The sequence below is a fragment of the Sus scrofa genome, chromosome 16 (assembly GCF_054392235.1).
Source record: "Sus scrofa isolate SSC_HxYL_T2T_F1_AM1 chromosome 16, Sscrofa_HxYL_maternal_Yorkshire_Landrace_v2.0, whole genome shotgun sequence".
Taxonomy (NCBI): Eukaryota; Metazoa; Chordata; class Mammalia; order Artiodactyla; family Suidae; genus Sus; species Sus scrofa.
In genome coordinates, this window is record NC_139398.1 from 48,209,110 (window position 1) to 48,228,296 (window position 19,187).

The following is a 19,187-nucleotide window of genomic DNA, read 5'->3' on the forward strand; positions in this document are numbered from 1 at the left end:
TGCTCCTGACGTCACCGTGCGGAGCCACCGCCCCCCGCGCGCCCCTGCCTCCGGGACCTCCGTGAAGCCCCGCCCCTAGCCCTAACCACGCCCTCTGCACCCTCCCTCAGCCGCTCGACGTAGAGGGCGGAGCTTCTTTGGCCGGGGCGTGAGCGGTTGCTTGGGCCAGAAGGTTCTCTGGTAGAGGCGCTCCTCCTGCTGCCCCGCCCAGTAGGTTCGTTAGCACCGCTTCTTCCATACCCTATTTCCCTCCTCCTTCTCCTCGCCCCGCCTTTCCCCTCCCTTCTCCTCAGCCCCTCCGGTTCCTTCCCCGCCTCGCCACCTTCCACGATCTCGCGAGACTTGGCCCAGAACATTGCGGATCGGGTCGGCGCCATTTTGGGACTGAGACTGGTTGTGGGGGAGGGAAAAGCGGCAAAAGGGGATTATTCAAAGTACCGAAAACCTCCTCCCGGGATCGAGCGCAGCGGCACCCCCAGGCCAGGGGCACCTCTGGTGTGGCAGAAGGTAACACCGTCTTCTGTGGTCCGCGCCGGGGTCTGGGGCGGAGGGGGTGTCTGTGTCGGCGTTGAGGTTTGAGGGGTCGGGAGCGGCGTTGGCGGCGCGAGGTGTGAGGCTGCCCACGGGCGGGGGCGGGGGGTGGCGGGAGAGCAAGGAGAGAGAGGGAAGGACGGTGCTGGGAGGCCCCTCTAGGTATTGACTCGGCCCGGGTGGAGCGGAGGTGGCGGTTGTGGGGAGGGGGTGGGTGGCTTAGCCTTGGCTGCTCAAGGGGGGGGGGGTGTTGTTTGGCGGAGGCTGGGAACCGGTCCGACGCCTTCCTCGCTCGGTCTTCCTCCGGCCTCTCGCATGCGCCCGCCTGCTTTTGCACCGCTGCCGCTCTCGGAGGGCTGAGGGAGTCGAGGCCGAGTTGTGGCCTTCGGTGTTTTCTCGGCGCGCCCGCTCTGCCCGCCTCTCCGGGTCCGTGGCACTAGCTGTGGACCGAGTCGAGCGCTCCCTTGCCCCTCGGAGTCCTGTGGGGTCTGAGGGGACCTAGTCTGTTCGTGGGGAGAACCTCTCAATGTGGCTTACGAGAAGGGCTCGGTACCTTCACCTCTTCAGTGTTGGGAGAAACCTGTTTTCTTAATTCAAGGGAATGGGAACCCTCAGATCTCGCTGCTGCCCTTAGAAGCCTGGGTAAGTCTCTCCCCCGGGCGAATTTAAGGAATGTTCTTTCCCCACTTCTCAGCCACTTACCTTTCTACTTAGAGTGGGGAAAATGTGCCTCCTCTTTTAGACATTCTGATTTGGAGGGAGCGTCTTTCTCTTTATATCCCTCATTTGCTAAGTTGCATTTCTTAATGCTCGGTAGCTTTGCACCTTTCTATTCGTTTTCCTTTGGTAGATTTAATAGAAATACAGAGAGTCTTTTATAAGATTGTGTGCCCGTTTCAGTTTATAATATTTACTCAAGTATAAGAAGATTCGCTTATATAATCTCCCTATATTGTATCCGCATTCCCTTCCGGGTTGAAATCAGCTCTTACCCTCCATAATATCGTTTCCCACCTCCCCGCCCCCCCATATTCTGAAGTCCTTTTCGTACAGTAGACTTTTTGGGTGCTTGCTTGGTGTACAAGTGCATTTCTTTCCAGAGGTTGACTGTTTAGGATGGGGTTTAATTTTTAGCTCAGATTTAAAACTCAGTGTGTAATTTAAATTGTTTTTTATAACTTTTACAGGTGGTTGAATTACTCAGATATGAAGATCATCTTCTAGGTTTTTGTGTAAAAGGCCCCGGATATTTCAAGTGGCCATTTTGGAATTACAATGTTTTTGGATAATTTTGCCCCAGAAGTTTATTAAAATTGGCAAGAATCATCTCTGAAGTGAATTGATAGTAGTGAATAATTCTACAAGCTACTTAAAAAGAGACACAGGCATTTCTTCAGTATCTGGTTCAAACGGATTGTATAACTGGTTATAAAGTATTTCAGTTGGTGGTATTTTTGCCTCCCCCCCACCCCTCCCCTGTTGTTGGTGTTCTTCAGCCAAACTGTAAGATATGTTTGATTTGTGTACTGAGTAGCTTCGGCAGTTTCAAATTACTGTTAATTGCTGAAGTTTCATGGCAGGTTTTTTTTACCTTTATTAAAAGTTTTAGGAATTTTTGACCTCAGCCCTTTTCGTGTCACAATGGGACAGCTTTTCTAAATGAAGACATTGAACAAATACAGAGTTTTTTTCCTTTTATCTTTTATTTACCTGGAAATTTAAGATGTTGCAGTTTCCCAGCAGCATGGTAGTGTTGAGATAGCTATGGTATCTCTGTTTATTCTAATGTTTAGGAATGCTCTTCAGATGTGAAATTTTCTTTTTGTTTTTGCTTTTTGGCTCATAAATTGGATATTTCATCTGGAGTGGATAAATACAACAGTGACAAGTACATGGAATAATAAAGAAGACTTTAAAGTCCTAAATCCAAGGAACTTGGCTGATTCTGGAGATAGCCATATGAAAACTTTAAAACAGAAGTATGGGTAGCTGACTGAAGTAACTCTATGTCAAATAGTCATAGGTTAAGTATCTTCAAAGAACTTGGATATTATTTCAGAGGATACAAAATAAAAAAACAAACTGGAAAACATAAAGATTACAGAGGAAAACCCAACACCTTCCTGTGCAGTCCTATTGGAATTTGTAAGTACTCTATGGTGAGCAAATGAAATGTCCATTTGTAAACTGTAATGAAAGTCAAGTTTATCTTATGTTATTCTTGGAAGCCTTTCAGTTTCTTGCATTAAGATTGCTTGGCTTCAGTTTCTGGGGCAGTCTGAAAACAGCAAGTAAGTTGAAATGCAGAAAGAGTTAAGATAAGATTTCAGATCAAACAGTCCCCATTTGAAGTTTTTGTGCTTCTAAAGTAAAAAGAAAATCATATGGTTACTATGGCTTATGGATTGGTAGAAAAGTATGAAAAAACTCAACAAATAGCCAGTTGCTTTCTCAGTGTGAGTTAGATTGTATGTAGTTAATGCAGCTTAGTGTTCCAATTTAGAGTTAATTGTTTAAAACAAATTATAGGGCTTGGTTTTTAATCTGATATTTCATGAAGTAGGTTGTTTTCAGCGATAGCAGTTCCTAACTCTTTAAATCCATTGTAGAGATTTTTTGGAAACAATTTGAAGTAGTTTTGTATTTCAGCTTTTTCCTTAAGATCTGAGTTCCAGGAAGTCAAGTCATTACTAGAAACAGAACCTGAGAGGAACTGAGCAAGGTGCACTAAGAATCTTTAAAATAACTTAAAAAATTAGTGTACCTTTTCTCCCTCCGGAAGCTTAAGCTGCCTTAAGTTTGTAAACAAAGCTGCTTAAGAAAAAAGTTGTGAATATTAATTGCTGCAATAGAAATCTTTTGAGCAATAAGAACATCATCTTTTAATAATACTTGGGATTTTAGTTACGATTTGTTACTAAAATTTATCAGTGAATCATATGCATTCAGTAGAAGTGTGTGTGTTTAAAAAATTGAAATTTATTTAAAAGCAATTAATATATATAGGATAGTTGATTTACAGTGTTGTGTTGCAGATACGTACAGCACAGTGATTCAGTTGTACATACGTGTATTTTTCAAATTTAAAGCTATTAAGAGATCAATGTAGCTAAAATAAAAGTTTATCTAATTATTTTTCTGAGATAAAAAATTGTAATTTTTCAGTACTTTGCCAAGATGACCTAATAACTGGTTAGTTGCTCATTTGTTGTGAAACAGACTTTTTTTTTGGTTACGCTTTTGAATCCTGTTAGTTTTCTTAGAGCAGAAGAGGCAGAAGAATCCAAGAGTGTAGCTATTTAGATATGCTTATATAGCATTTATTTTCTGGTGTAAAATTGAGATTAGAATCAGTACATTTCTCTGTTAGGTTACTTGTGTTTTCTCTGTCAGAGCTGTGTGTAGTACTTACTGAGTTTTCACGGTGATTTATATAAAACAGTGATGAGAACAGTCCCGTCCCCCCCCCTCCCCAGCTTTGGATAGCCTATATTTTCTGTATTCCTTAACTTAGTAGATTTTTCAAGTTACTTGTCTAAGAACGTGCGTTTAATGTGATTAAGAAGTTGAAATGAATGACCATTATTCATAGAAATGAACCACGTAACATTTACCATTTATGATTATTTTTCTTTAAATTTCTCCTATTGCTGTTGTTACCCCCAAGAATTAGTGCTTGAATAATTTAACATTTGTGAACGTTGCTTATAGTTGTTGTTCAAGGATAGATGTAGTTAACTTGAATGTTTTGATAAATATATTACTGTTTTTTTTTGCATTGAATTTTACAATACCAGTAGTAATTGGGACAATTGCTGGGTTGCTTCTTTTCCCCACACAAGTACTTCTATCTCCCCTACTCTCATTTTTTCCCCCCTGTGACTCAACGATGGATCTAGAATAATGACTAAGATTTATAGATGATGATATGTATTTTGCTGCATACTTTTCTTACTATGTATTAATTATTACTGTAATGAGGAAGGTACTATCATGGTTACAGCGGTATACATGAGAAATTTAAGATTTTGGAGAGACTGAGACTAGAAGAAAGTTACTTGGTTAGGATCAAGGTTAGGTTAGAGCCTTGACCAAATCTCCAAGTCTGACTCCAGAGCCCTGTACTCTTAATAACTAGCTATATTTAATACTGCCTTTATGTGGATTTCACTTTATTAACTCATTCTATTTGAGCATTATTACTGATATTTTTTCTTCTCGTATACTGAGCTGGTTCTTTTAGGTTAGTATTGATTGGTTAATATTAATAATAAAGTGGAGCTGAAAACCAGTTTTGTTTCTTGTCTAGCTATTTGATAACTTTGGTTAGCTAAAAATTAACATGTAGCAGAAGAGAAAAGAAAATTTAGAGTTACGGGAGAAGGGAATAAGGAGGGGAACCTGTAATATGAAAGTATAATTGCAAGTGAGGATAGAACCTGAACTCAGGCCAGATTGTCTTTTTTTTTTTCCCTGTTTTTTTAATTATAGTTGGTTTACAATGTTCTCTCAATTTCTGCTGTACGGTAAAGTGATCCAGTTGTACACATATATACATTCTTTTTCTCACATTATTCCCCATCATGTTCCATCACAAGTGACTAGATACAATTCCTTGTACTATACAGCAGGATCTCATTGCTTATCCATTCCAAATACAAAGGTTTGCAACTACTAACCTCAAATTCTCAGTCCATCCCACTCCCTCCCCCTTGGCAACCACAAGTCTGTTCTCCATATCCATGAGTTTGTTTCTTTTCTGTAGACAGGTTCATTTGTGCCATATATTAGATTCCAGATCTAAGTGATAGCATATGGTATTTGCCTTTCTCTTTCTGACTTCACTTAGTATGAGAGTCTCTAGTTCCATCCATGTTACTGCAAAAGGCCGTATTATCTTAGTTGTCTTTGACTCAGCTTTATTTTCTGTTTAATTTTTGTAATTTTTTTTGTTGTTGTTTGTTTTTTTGTCTTTTTGCCTTTTCTGGGGCTGCTCCCACGGCATATGGAGTTTCTGAGGCTAGGGGTCTAACAGGAGCTGTAGCCACTGGCGTACACCAGAGGCACAGCAGCGTGGGATCCGAGCCACCTCTGTGACCTACACCACAGCTCGCGGCAATGCTGGATCCTTAACCTCCGGGGAAGGCCAGGGATCGAACCCTCAACCTCATGGTTTGTGGTCGGATTTGTTAACCACTGTGCCACAGCGGGAACTCCTCTGTTTAATTTTTGGTAAAAATGTCTGGATAACAATTTAGATCCAGGTAAGAGTAGTGATTTAGAAAAAAGGTAACTTCTGGGAGTGAGAAAGGAGATTTTTGGTCTTGGATTTGGAATATCTAGAAAAGGGCCTGTGTGACCTTGTATATTTATTTAACCTCTTTTGGCCTTACTTTCTTAATAAAACTGATGGAAATAATGTATATGAATGGCGGCTTTTTTGTTAATTGTGATATAGGAGTGATATAGTTATAAAGTTTTATTTTAAGTGTAATATTTTAAAATTCTGCTTAACGTATTTTACTTGTCAAACCAGTATTTATGATGGTCTTATGAAATTATTTCTTCTGTCTTCTTGTTTCTGTTAATGGTGTTTACCTGTGTTCCAGTCATGCAGTATCTGCCTATTTGCAGTTTCGTTTATTGCCCTAGCTTGGTCCTTGGCTAAGGAAATAACCTACTAATTCATCTTTGTGCCTTTATAGTGTCTCTTCTCCCTGTAGTCTCTCCAGTGGCCAGAGAAATCTACCGAAGTTATAGCTCTTGGTTTTGTTACTTAAGCAGCCCTTAGGGTCATGTATTTGGAATATTTAGGGAAGAGCAGGTTGGAAAGAGAGATGTATTCCCTGCCCTCCCTCCTTTTCATGTTATATATGTCGGGCTCCTAACATGAATTCTTTTTGGCTTCATGGGTGAGAGACAGTTTTAGAAGTTTCTGAAATTGATAATTTTGGAAGTGCTTCTGTCTGTTTGGAGAGAAGTTTCATTAAATAGCAGCATCTTGAGAAACAAATTGCTAGAATTACTGATAGACCTTTGCATCTTTTACTTACCTACTTTTTCCCTTTTTATTAGCTGCCCCACCCAGCAGAATAGTTAAGAGGCCTTGGCTCTGTGTCTCTTCCCAAGTAATTTGTAGTTTCTGAATCTTTTTGTACAAGATATGCTACTCAGTTTCTTGTTCTTGAGTCCTATTTCTGTTCACAGCTTGGGGAGTACAGCGTTTTTGGTCTTCGTTTTCTAACACCCCCCTCACCCCACTTTTTAAAAAATTTTCTTTTTATAGCCACACCCACACATATGGAAGTTCCTGGGCTAGGGGTCGAATCAGAGCTATAGCTTCTGGCCTATGCTACAGCCACACCCACACCAGATCCCATCCACTTCTATGACCTGCACCGCAGCTTGTGGCAATGCTAGGTACTTAACCCACTGAGTGAGGCCAAGTATTGAACCTGCATCCTCATGGAGAATACGTTGGGTTCTTAACCCTTTGAGCCACAATGGGAATTCCATTTTCTACCCTCAAATTCAGTTTTCAGGTTATATTTTTTAAAAATTATATTTAAAAGTATTTTTTCCCACACTTTAAGATTTTTAGCAAGAGTAAGAATTTTTAAAATCCTAGTTTAATAGGTAGCTTCCTTTAAAAAAATTCTTAAACTGAAAAATTGTCATCTTCCACATGTATACTAGTAGAACAAGTTAGTTTGCTTTTCAAGTGAACATAAATACGCAGTTTACTCTTGAACAACATGGGGGTTATGGGCACCCATCTTTCTTGAAGCAGAAAACTTGCATATAACTTAGAGTTGGCTCTCTAAATCTGAAGTTTTTCCGTATCCTCAGTTCTGCCTCCACAAATTCAACCAGCTGTGGATAGTGAAGTAGGGTAGTATTTACTTTTGAAAAAAATCCGTGTGTAAGTGGACCGGTGCAGCCCTAACCTGTGTTGTTGAAGTCACTGTATATTCTTTTAATGAGTGAGTTTAAAGAAATATAGTATCACATATGGACTTCCTGTGGGTCAGAATTTGGGAGGTTAGTTGAGGGATTCTGGCTACCTCCCTATCTTTCATAAAAATCATGAGTGTTGCAGTTATTTGAAGGCTTGACGGGAGTTATTGGATCTCCTTCCAAGAAGGTATATTCATTGGGCTGGTAGGTTGATGCTGACACTTGTCTGGAGAACTCAGCTTTCTTATCATGTTTGGACCTCTCCATCCAACTACTTGAGTTTCTTTACAAGATGGCGGCTGCATCTCTCAGAGGAAGTAACCTCAGAAGAGAGGTAGGTGGGAAGCACAGTGACTTTTTTGATATATTCCCAGAAGTCACTTATGCCACATTCTTTTCATTGGAATCAAGTTGTTAAGTCTAGACCACAATCAAGGGGAAGAGAGTTAGGTTCTACCTTTTGACTGGAGTTTGTGGACATAGTTAAAAAGCACTGTAGGAGGTAGTTGTTAATATAATTAGCTAAAGTCTTTACCTCACAAATAGATTGAGTTGTTTTAAGTTTAGAGAAAGTATATTCCAAATTTTTATCATTTTAGGAGATTTAAGTCTTTGTACTTTTTTGAGATATGGAGGTAAGGTTTTCTGCCCCTTTGCACCAACCTCCCAATCTGTGCAATGAGGGCCCTTTTTAAATTATGATAAAATAAACATAAAATTGACCATTTTAGCCTTTTTTTTTTTTTGAGTATGCAGTTCCATGACCTTGACTAAATTCTGTTGTGCGTCTATCACCGCTGTCCAACTCTAGAACCTTTTTTGTCTTTTCAAATTGAAACACCATGTACCTTTTAAATAATAACCTCCCATTTTCTCTTTTCCCCAGCCTCTGACAATCACTGTTCTACTTTCTATAAGTTTGACCCTTCTAGGCACCACATGTAAGTGGAATCAATGAAGTATTTATCCTTTTGTGAATGGCTTATTTCACTTAGCAGAATGTCCTCAGGGTTCATCCATGTTGTAGCATGTGTCAATCAGGATGTTTTTTTTTTTTTTTTTTTTTTTTTTTTTTTGTTGTTGTTGTTGCTATTTCTTAGGATGTTGTTTTTTAAAGATGGAATAATAATTCATTGTATTTGTATGTACCACATAATGTTTATCAATTCATCCATTGAGAGACACTTGGGTTGCCTCCACCTTTTGGCTATTGTAGATAATGCTGCTTTGAATATGGGTGTACAAATATCTGAATCCTTGCTTTAAAATTTTTTGAACATATACCCAGAAGTGGAATTGCTGGATAATAATTAATTGTTTGAGGAACCACCATATTGTTTTCTGTAATGGCTGAGCCATTTGTTATTCCTACCACCAGTGCACAGGGGTCACAATTTCTCCATATTTCTAACATTTGTTTTTTGTGTTTTGTGTCCTTATGGGTATGAAGTGGTATATATTTCCCTAATGATTAGTATTGTGATAAATGGTATCTTCTCGTACCAATAACGGCCATTTCTTTTCTTTATTTTTTTTCTTTTTTCTTTTTTAGGGCTGCATCCTTGGCATATGAAGTTCCCAGGCTAGGGGTCGAATTAGAGCTGCAGCTGCTGGCCCAGGCTACAGCCACAGTAACGTGGGATTTGATCTACATCTGTGACCTTCACCACAGCTTACCACCATGATGCTGGATTGTTAACCCACTCAGCGGGGCTAGGGATTGAACCTGGCATCCTCATGGATTCTAGTTGGGTTTGTTACCGTTGAGCCACGACGGAACTCCAGTAATGGCTATTTCTGTGTCATCTTTGGAGAAATACCTATTCAAGTCTTTTGCCCAATTTTAAGCCAGATTGTTTTTGTTGTTGAGTTGTAAGGAGTTCCTTGTTTTGGATATCAACATCTATCATAATGAGTAGATTTTTCATAGCTAGTATGTATCAATGCTTACCATGTTCCAGGCAGTGTTCTAAACCTTTTAAGTATATTAATTGATTTAATCTTGTGTGGAAGGGTCTCTTGTCCTCATTTTATAGATGAGAAGATGAAGTCACAGACGTTTTAAATTGCTTGTCAAAGTTACACAGCTAGTAAGTGGTATTTCTGAATCCATACATTCTGTATCTAGAACCTAGACTCCCAACCATTATGACTCATAGAGTTTTATGGTGATGGTGGGGAAAAGTCAAATACTGTTCTGATTCAAGAACTTATACTTATTCTTAACCAGGAACTAAATTTTAAGTGTGATACAGTTTGTCGTGACTTGTTTATAATAAACTATTCACATGAGTTTATTTTCATTCAGGAATATTTTCCTTTTGGATCACTTCATAACTAATGTTTTTATAGCATTTTAATTTAGAAAGTGCTTTTCCAAATTATGTAAATGCTCTTTCCATTTAATGGTTTAAGAAATTCAATATGAAGTTATAACAAGTACTTTCTAAAGTGCTGTATACTATCCTAAAATAAAATACCTTATGCACATTATAGGATCACAATAAAATATAGTTATGATAAATAAGTTAAGTAAAGGAGAGTTTTGTTTTAGTTTTTTTTTTTTTGTCTTTTTGCCATTTCTTGGGCCGCTCCTTTGGCATATGGAGGTTCCCAGGCTAGGGAGCTGTAATCTGAGCTGTAGACACCAGCCTATGCCAGAGCCACAGCAGTGCGGGATCTGAGCCGCGTCTGCAACCTACACCACAGCTCACAGCAACGCCAGATCCTTAACCCACTGAGCAAGGCCGTAGATCAAACCCGCAACCTCATGGTTCCTAGTCAGATTCGTTAACCACTGAGCCACGACAGGAACTCCAGGAGAGATATTTATAATAATTTATTTCAATATGTAATAGCACAGGTGTGATCAGACATCTCTCGCTCCTGCCCCCTAATTTCCAAGACAACAACCTCTACAGGTCATTTGCCCTTAAAAGAAACAGATGGTCTAGTGTTCTTAAGTATTTTTGTCCTTTAAGGAAGGAAAGTACCTCAGGAGGATTAATAAAAACAGTGATTAATGGAGTATGTTTCCTTTATTTTCATAGTATTTATTGCCAGTGTAGTTGAATAGCCAACGTTGAAGTTGTCCTTCAGTGTAGTGGCATGGTATTTCTAGATATGATTAAAAGAAAAGCAATTAGCAGTTTCCCTCCACTGTAAATTGAAGGTAAAAATCAACGTATAATTTGGGAGTTCCCTTTGTGGCTCAGCTGGCAACAAATCTGACTCGTATCCATGAGGTTCTTCCGATACCTGGCCTTGCTCAGTTGGTTAAGGATCCAGTGTTGCTCTGAGCTGTGGTGTAGGTCCCAGATGTGGCTTGGATCCCGCGTTGCTCTGGCTGTGGTGTAGGCCAGCAGCTACAGCTATAATTTAACCCCTAGCCTGAGAACTTCCTTATGCCACTGTTGTGTCCCTAAGGGAAAAAAAAATCAACATACAATTTGGATTAGTGGACTTGTCTTTGATGTGTAAAGGAGAAGTTATAGGATTAATTTATAAATCCTCAGACTATATAAATTCAAGGTCAGAGTAATTTAGGAGAAACCTATTCTATGTTTTCACAATAAAAATCGATATTTTAAAATTGGTGGTTTTTCTTTTTTTAAATTTTCTTAAAGTCTCTGCACCTGTGGCATGTGGACGTTCCAGAGCCAGAACCTAAGCCATTGCAGAGGCTATGCCATATAGTTATGCTGTAGGCCACAAGGAAATCCAGTAAATAGTATTATAAATGAGTGTCTGCCTGCTAATATTTTTTCTAGGGTATGAACTTACATTGGTTATTTTTTTCTTTGGGTATGTCTTTTAATTTTAACCAGTCTGTTGGCCTAGAGTTTGATTTCACATTGTTGTTTTAATTTGTATTTCCCCAGTGATGTTGAGCATTTTTTAATTTGCTTTGGTGAAATGTCTACTCGAGTCTTTTGTCTATTAAAAAAAAAGTTAAGGGAGTTCCTGTTGTGGCCTAGCAGAGAAGAATCTGACTAGTAGGGTCGATCCCTGGCCTTGCTCAGTGGGTTAAAACATCAGGCGTTGCTGTGAGCTGTGATGTAGGCTGCACACGCTTCGGATCTGGCTGTGTGGCGCAGGATGGCAGCTACAGCTCCTATTGCCTAGCTTGGGAACCTCCATATGCCCTGGGTGCGGCCCTAAAAAGATAAAAAAAAAAAAAAAAGCTAGATTATTTTGTTGAACTGTAAAATTTTTTTATGTTTTTTTGTACACAAGTGTATCAGATGTTTTGCAAAAAATTTCTCCCAGTCTGTAGTTTGTCTTCATTTTCCTAATAGCATGTTTTGACGAACAGGCATTTTAAAATTTGTAGTAAAATTGGTTACTATTTTCTTTCAAGATGTGTGTTTTTTTGTGTCATAAGAAATCTTTGCCTAACCTTAAGTCACAGGAGTTTGTCCTTTTTTGCATTCTTCTGGAAGTTTGTGGTTAAGTTCATATTTTTAGGACCCTGATCCATTTTGATTGTTTTTTTTTTGTTGTTGTTGCATTTGGTATTAGCAAAGGGTTGATGTTCATTTCTTTCTCTCTTTCTTTTTTTTTTTTTAAATATAATTGTCCTATTTTCCCGTTCCGTTTATTGAAAAGACTTTTGTTTCCTGTTGAATCATGTTGAAATACCTCTATTGAATTTCAGTTGACCTTATTTGTTTGTTTTTGTGACTTCTTCCTTGATATGTATGTATTATGTCAATTCCACAGAAACAGTAGTTGATAAATAGAAATGGTAGCATTTGACTTTGTTTTTTGCTTTGTTTTAAAACATGATGGGAGTTCCTGTCGTGGCTCAGTGGTTAATGAATCCGACTAGGAACCATGAGATGCAGGTTAGATCCCTGGCCTCCCTCAGTGGGTTAAGGATCCGGTGTTGCTGTGAGCTGTGGTGTAGGTCGGTGGCTACAGCTCTGATTTGACCCCTAGCCTGGGAACCTCCATATGCTGCGGGAATGGCCCTAGAAGAGACAGACAAAAAACAAAAACATGATGGACATCTTTTCTTTCCTAAAAACTTTTATAGGAAATTTGAATTAAAAGGGGAAATTGTTTTTATTGGTATGTGAAATAAGACTTGTTGCAAAATAATTCCATCTTGCATTCATAGATCTTCTTTTGAGTGGCTTGAAATGTTAAATATTAAGTAATTTATATTTGAGCGTACTTTTTTCTTTTTTTTTGTCTTTTTGCCTTTTCTGGGGCCGCTCCCGTGGCATATCGAGGTTCCCAGGCTAGGGGTCTAATCGGAGCTGTAGACACCAGCCTATGCCAGAGCCACAGCAGTGCGGGATCTGAGCCGCGTCTGCAACCTACACCACAGCTCACGACAACGCTGGATCCTTAACACACTGAGCAAGGCCAGGGATCGAACCCGCAACCTCATGGTTCCCAGTCGGATTCGCTAACCACTGCCCCATGACGGGAACTCCTACTTGAACATACTTGGAAAATAAAAGACAGTATTTTGTTTGCTTGTTTGTTTTTGGCCACACCTGCAGCATGTGGAAGTTCCTAGGTCAGGGATTGAACCTGCGTCACAGCAGTGACCCGAGCTATTGCTGTGTCATGCTGGATCCTTTACCTGCTGTGCCACAAGGGAACTTCCTGACAATGTTTCTATATAAAAGAAAGTAGGATACAAACATATCAACTTACTTACTCTAAAACATTGACTCTACAGTACTTCTAGGATTGTTATTTCTTGAGCATCAGTCTGTACTGGAGAAATACTCTTTGTCTCAGTAGATGTTTGAATGCCTACTGTGTGCCTGCACTTTGATTGGTGGTGGGCATTTAGTAGCAAACAAGACAAAATAAGATTCCTGAACTTTGTAGTTTGTCTGCTCTGATGACATTCTTTGAAAATAGAGTAAACAGAGTCCTTAAATTTGAATCCTCGTTTCATTTCATCTAGTAAGTAATAGCCAGGCCAGCCTTTATAGGACTCTTAGTTCTTGCTCTAATAAAACTGGTTCTTTTCCTGGTTCACAAAGTTATTAGAATCAAGTGAAATAATGAATGCTAAAGGCTTTGAAATTGTAAAATATACAAACATTACTAGTAGTAGTATTGTATTGGCTGGGTCAAATAGATAGTAGTATTTGAGGATTGTGTGATCAACCAGGAGGGAGATTGTGGATGGGGAACATAGGTAAATGTAAATTGAAGGGACAGAACTGAACAGAAACTAGGTACATTTAAGTTGCATTTTAACTAATACCAGAGCCACAGCAACGCAAGATCTGAGCTGCGTCTGCGACCTACACCACAGCTCACGGCAATGCAGATCCTTAGCCCACTGAGCAAGGCCAGGGATTGAACCTGCGACCTCATGGTTCCTAGTCGGATTCCTTTCCGCTGCGCCACGACGGGAACTCCCAAGTTGCATTTCATGACATGTTTAAAATTGTTGAACCGTAATGCATTACACTCTTCTAAGGTAATATTTGTTTAAGCTACAATGTGGTATTATGGTTTTGAGAGTTCCCCTGTGGTACAGTGGGTGAAGGATCTGGCATTTTCATTGCAGTAGCCAAATTACTGCTGTGGGGTGGGTTCCATCTCTGACCTGGGAACTTCCACATGCCAAAAAAAAGAGTACCATAGTTTTAAATAGCATCTTTATGCAAATGATCTCAAGTTTAAATTTCCAGTCCAGATCTCCCTCATATTTTACTCTTGTAATTTAACTATGTTTACAAATTTAACATCCACAACTGCGCTTTTTTTGAGTCTTTCTCAGCCCCATACTTTCTCTATTCTTACCTAGCTCAATAAATGGATACAGTATCCACCTACTTGAGGTAAATAACCAGGACTTACCCTTAGTTCGTTCTTTTCCTTCCATCTCATCAGCAAATCTCTTTGCTCTACCTCATATCTCCCAAATATGTCCATGTCTGTTACACTGTCACTGGGCTTATCCAAGTAGCTGTTTTCCCATACTTGAACTTGTAACTTTGTTATTGTGCCATTCTTGTGCTCTAGTTTATTATTTATAGAGCAGAATGTCTTTCCATTGGACCTCTAAGAGTCATACAGACTGTGCAGTCTGCTAGCATCTTCATTGTTTTTCCCTTCCGTTTCTTTGCAACCTTGCCTCCTGTTTTCCTAGGCCATTGGCCTTTGGCTCCCTTTCTCTTCCTTGACCACATGAGACATTTTCCTTCTTGGCTTTGGGCTTTTATATTCTGTACCCCCCCCCTTTCCCCTTGTTAGCTCAGTTTTGACTCATATATCATATTCTGAGTGACTTTCTCTAACCATTCTATGTAAAGTGGACAACGCTTTTCTTCTTAGATTTCTCCTGCTGCTCTGTATTATCCTATTTATTTCATTCAAGGCAGTCTCTTAATTATCTTCTTTATTTAGTCTTACCCGTCTTTATTGCATAAACTTCTCTGAGGGCAGGTACGTTGTCTCATTTGTTTATTGTTATATGCTCAGTGCAGTACTTGCAGAGCAAAAGATTTAATATCTTAGATAATGTAGCTTAACTCTCCCCTCCCAATTGAGTATATACCAGTGTTATTTTTATCATAGAGCTGCTGTTTAACTGCATGGGGTGGGGCTAAATGAAATTTGTTAGGGGGTTGTTTACAGCCAGACTTCTTTGTTGTCTGATCATTTAGAAGCTGTTTTTGCTTAGACTTAAATAATTGTTACATGAGCCGCTTTTCTGTTTGCTAGATTCAGGGTGGTTTTGGAAGGGTCCACCTGATAAAGACTTCTTTATTATGACCTTTGCCTTTTGAAAAAAATTTCCCCAGTTTTGAAGTGTTAAATCAGAGGGATTGAAATCTCATGCCATTTCCCTCTCTGGTTTAAAAAAGATAAAACATTTTAGATTTCAAGGAGTGACTTTGAAATATGTGGGTGGCCAGTTTAGGCTCCTCATTTTTGAAAATCAACGCTATGACAATTGATTTATATTAAATAATATCTTTATTTGAGGAGGAAACAATCGTTTTACATTTCCTCCTCAAAGAGGCAGATACAGAGTTCCCAGGTGCCTCAGCTGGTTAAGAATCCAGCTTTGTTACTTCTGTGGCCCAGATTTGATCTCTGGCCCTTGAACTTCTGCATGCTTTGTGCGTCTCCACCCCCCCCCCCACCCCAAGCTGCAAATACAGATTTATGCCTATTGAGCTTTAATTATTTTTGGTATTATTATTATAGGTTTTCTCAGTTTGGTTTTGCTTTGGATCTTACAAATCCCTTGCAGAGGGGCCTACTTATTTACTACTGAAGATCTAGAAGGATGCTAAACTTGAGGCTACTGTAGTGAGTATTATTAGGTTAGTGGTGAAATCATTGCTTCACACACACTATAGGTTGAAAACTACCTCATTATCAAGATTTCTTAAGAATTTTCCCTATGCAAGCGTAGTTGCTTCAGTCTTTTGTTTGTTTTTCTTTCTACTTCGGATTTTAAAAATTCATTTATTATTATTTTTTATTTTAAGGGCCGCAGGTGCAGCATATAGAAGTTCCCGGGTTAGGGGGTTGAATGGGAGCTACAGCTGCTGGCCTACACCACCGCTAACAGCAATGCTGGATCCTTAACCCTAGTGAGCCAGACCAGAGATGGAGATCGAACCCGCATCCTCATGGATAGTTTGTTTCCACTGAGCCACAACAGGTGCTCCTCTACCTCATTTTTTTTAAACTGAGTTTTCAGCTTATAGTTTCACATTTCCACGTGAAGTACTCTTTGGTCTGTCTTCATTTAAAATGAGTTCCTTTTATGGGCACACTATGGGAATGGGGAAGAATGAGTAAAATGTTTTCACCTTAGTCCTTTATTTTTTTTTTTTTTGGTGGCTCCCACTGTTCATGGAAGTTCCCAGGCCAGGGATTAAACCCGTGCCACAGTAGTGACCCGAGCCACTGCAGTGACAATACTTCACCTTAGTTCTTTAAATTAGGGTCTTTCAAGGACTGAATTTGATGAGAGGACAGGAGTCTATTTGGAGACCGAGTTGGCTAGGTTAGTGGAAAGCAAGTTGTGACTGCCATTGCAGTTCAGGCTACTCATTTTTCTTCTTTTCCGTGTAAAAGACTTTTTATCTAGGAGATTGAGATCTGTATCTTACATGGTTTGCTGTAAAGCTAGAGCTCAAAACAGTCCCTGACAAGTAAGACTAAAACTTAAACTCAGATAATTTGTTAAATTTAAAAGTTAATGTTTATTATATAGTGCAAGATTGCTACCTAAAGTATCCTGGGTTATTTACAGTATGTGTAGGGTGTGTATAGTGAATTTGACCTGCCTTTGATGAGTACTGGGAACTTTAAAATGTGCTTCACATCTATATAACAACCTGTTTTTCTTGTTTTTTTTTTTAATTAATTAATTAATTAATTAATTAATTTTTGGTCTTTTTTTTGCTTTTTCTTGAGCCACTCCTATGGCATATGGAGGTTCCCAGGTCGAATCGGAGCTGTAGCCGCTGGCCGACGCCAGAGCCACAGCAATGCAGGATCCGAGCCATGTCTGCAACCTACACCACAGCTCATGGCTACACCGGATCCTTAACCCACTGAGCAAGGCCAGGGATCGAACCCGCAACCTCATGGTTCCTAGTCGGATTGGTTAACCACTGCGCCACAATGGGAATTCCTGTTTTTCTTGTTTTGAAGAAAAGATACTATGAAGCTTCTGGGATGTAGTGAGGAGCTAAATGAAATAATATTGTAAAGCCCTAGGCAAGTTACCTAGCAAATTTTGTGAGGTGTGGTGTGTGTGTTTGAATACAATATATGTATTTGTCTTCATAGCCATTTATGTCTTTATAGCCATTTTGTCTTCATAGCCGTTTATGTCTTTAAATTAAGATTTGGATTTCCAAATCTTCCTATATCTCTTAGCACTGTGTGAACTGACTTATAGGGTTAGGCTTACTTTATAAATTCATTTGTTGAAACTTGTTTGCTGCTCTTGGAATCCTGCTCTTGAGCCTAAGTTGGCTTCAGAAAAAAATAGATTATATTAAAGACTTTGAGGATTCAAAAAGTGGTAAAGTTGAGTCAGACTAAAGAGGTTTTAGAATTATTTTGAGGAGTTCCCTGGTGGCACAATGGGTTAAGGATCTGGCATTGTCACTGCTGTGGCTTGTGTTGCTGCTGTGGTGTGGGTTCGAACCCTGGCCCTGGAACTACTGCACGCCATAGGTGTGGCCAAAAAAATTATTTTGACACATGAACCCAGGGCAAATTATAAATAGTGAAAGGATTTTTAGAGAAGTCAGCCCCTCAGTCTTGTTGCCCAGCAATAGTGAAGAAACTACTGTTTTTTTATGAATTTTTCCAGAGATCTCTCTTTATATTTAAGCACAATATATCTTCCTAATATAAATAATAGTATGATATCCACCTTTTTTGGCTTAAGGAAATATCTTGGAAGATGATTCAATGTTAATACATGTAAAGCTACCCTGTTTTTTTATTGGCTGCATAATATTTAACTGACCTCTACTGATGAACAGTAAGTTTTTTCATCTTTTACATACTATTATAAACAATGCTAGTGAATATCCTTGTAAATGTTGAGTACATTCTGACAAATGGAATTTTTGAGTATAATTTGAGTGCTACGCCAAATTGCTCTCTGTAGAAGTATACCAACTTAACATTTCCAACACTAATGGGGTATCAGATTTTTTTTTAAGACATTTTACTTTTTTCCTTTAAGAATGACATTTTTTAAAATATATATAAGATTTTTTTGAACTCTTTATTTTTTATTTTTTTATTTTTTTATTTTTTTTTTTTTAATTTTCCCACTGTACAGCAAGGGGGTCAGGTTATCCTTACATGTATACATTGCAATTACAGTTCTTTCCCCCACCCTTTCTTCTGTTGCAACATGTTTTTGAACTCTTTATATCCTTTCCCCATTTTTGTATTGAGTGTTTTCTTTTATAGGAATATTTTATGTATGGAGGCAAAAGCCCTTTATATGTCCTTTATGTGACAAATACTCCTTGTGCCCCCCCCCATCCTCCAGTATGTTATTGTTTCCTTTTACCTTGGATGTGTTTTGTCATAGAGAACGTTTTTCGAGTTTATATATAAATATATTTTTATCACTTCTTATTTTGTATGTCACACTTAGACAGGCCTTGCTTCTCCCTTCTGAGGTAATGAAATTTTCCCCCATTTTTTCTGTAATGACTTTGCTTTTTTCTCCTTTAAACCTTTGAGAATGTTCTTTAAATCTTTGATCTATTTGATGATTTGAGGTAGGAAAGTTGTCCCAACTCTTTGTACATACTAAATTTCCATATGTGTATGGGTGTATGGACTTTTTGTTCCTTTCCACTTAGGTTTCTTTCTTCTTTTCATGTTAATGCCATGATGTCTTAATCACTGTGGTTTCCCCCCCACCCCCACCCCCCATGGCGTGTGGAAGTTACTGGGCCAGGGAACCTGCACCAAGGCAGCTGCTGCAGTGACAACGCTAGATCCCCAACCTGCTGTGCCACAAGAAAATTCACTGTGGCTTTTAAAGTGGAGTTATGTTAAATAAAAAGATTAAAAATAATTTAATCTGAAATTAAAGAAACTTTTTAATATTTCACTTCCAAATTCCTAATTCTAAAAATTTGATTTGCCTTTGACGTGCAAATTTTCAAGCCCTTTATTCTGTAAATAGGAAAGTTATATTTTAAAAAATGAATTCT

General features: G+C 38.9%; 1 protein-coding gene across 12 annotated transcripts in view; it reads left to right on the plus strand.

Moving 5' to 3' along the window:
• Nucleotides 1-357: 357 nt before the first annotated feature.
• The window catches only part of GPBP1 (GC-rich promoter binding protein 1), an 80,525-nt gene continuing 61,695 nt past the window's right edge, over nt 358-19,187 (plus strand). For 4 of the 12 annotated variants that reach the window (XM_085002277.1, XM_085002279.1, XM_085002283.1 and 1 more), the window contains exons 1-3: nt 358-507; nt 1,130-1,173; nt 1,719-2,676. The gene's annotated coding sequence lies outside the window, so the exon portion shown is untranslated. Of the gene's footprint in view, nt 508-1,129; nt 1,174-1,718; nt 2,691-19,187 lie in introns of all 12 variants that reach the window. The other 8 variants (XM_005672465.4, XM_003133975.7, XM_021076985.2 and 5 more) reach the window with 3 other exon arrangements.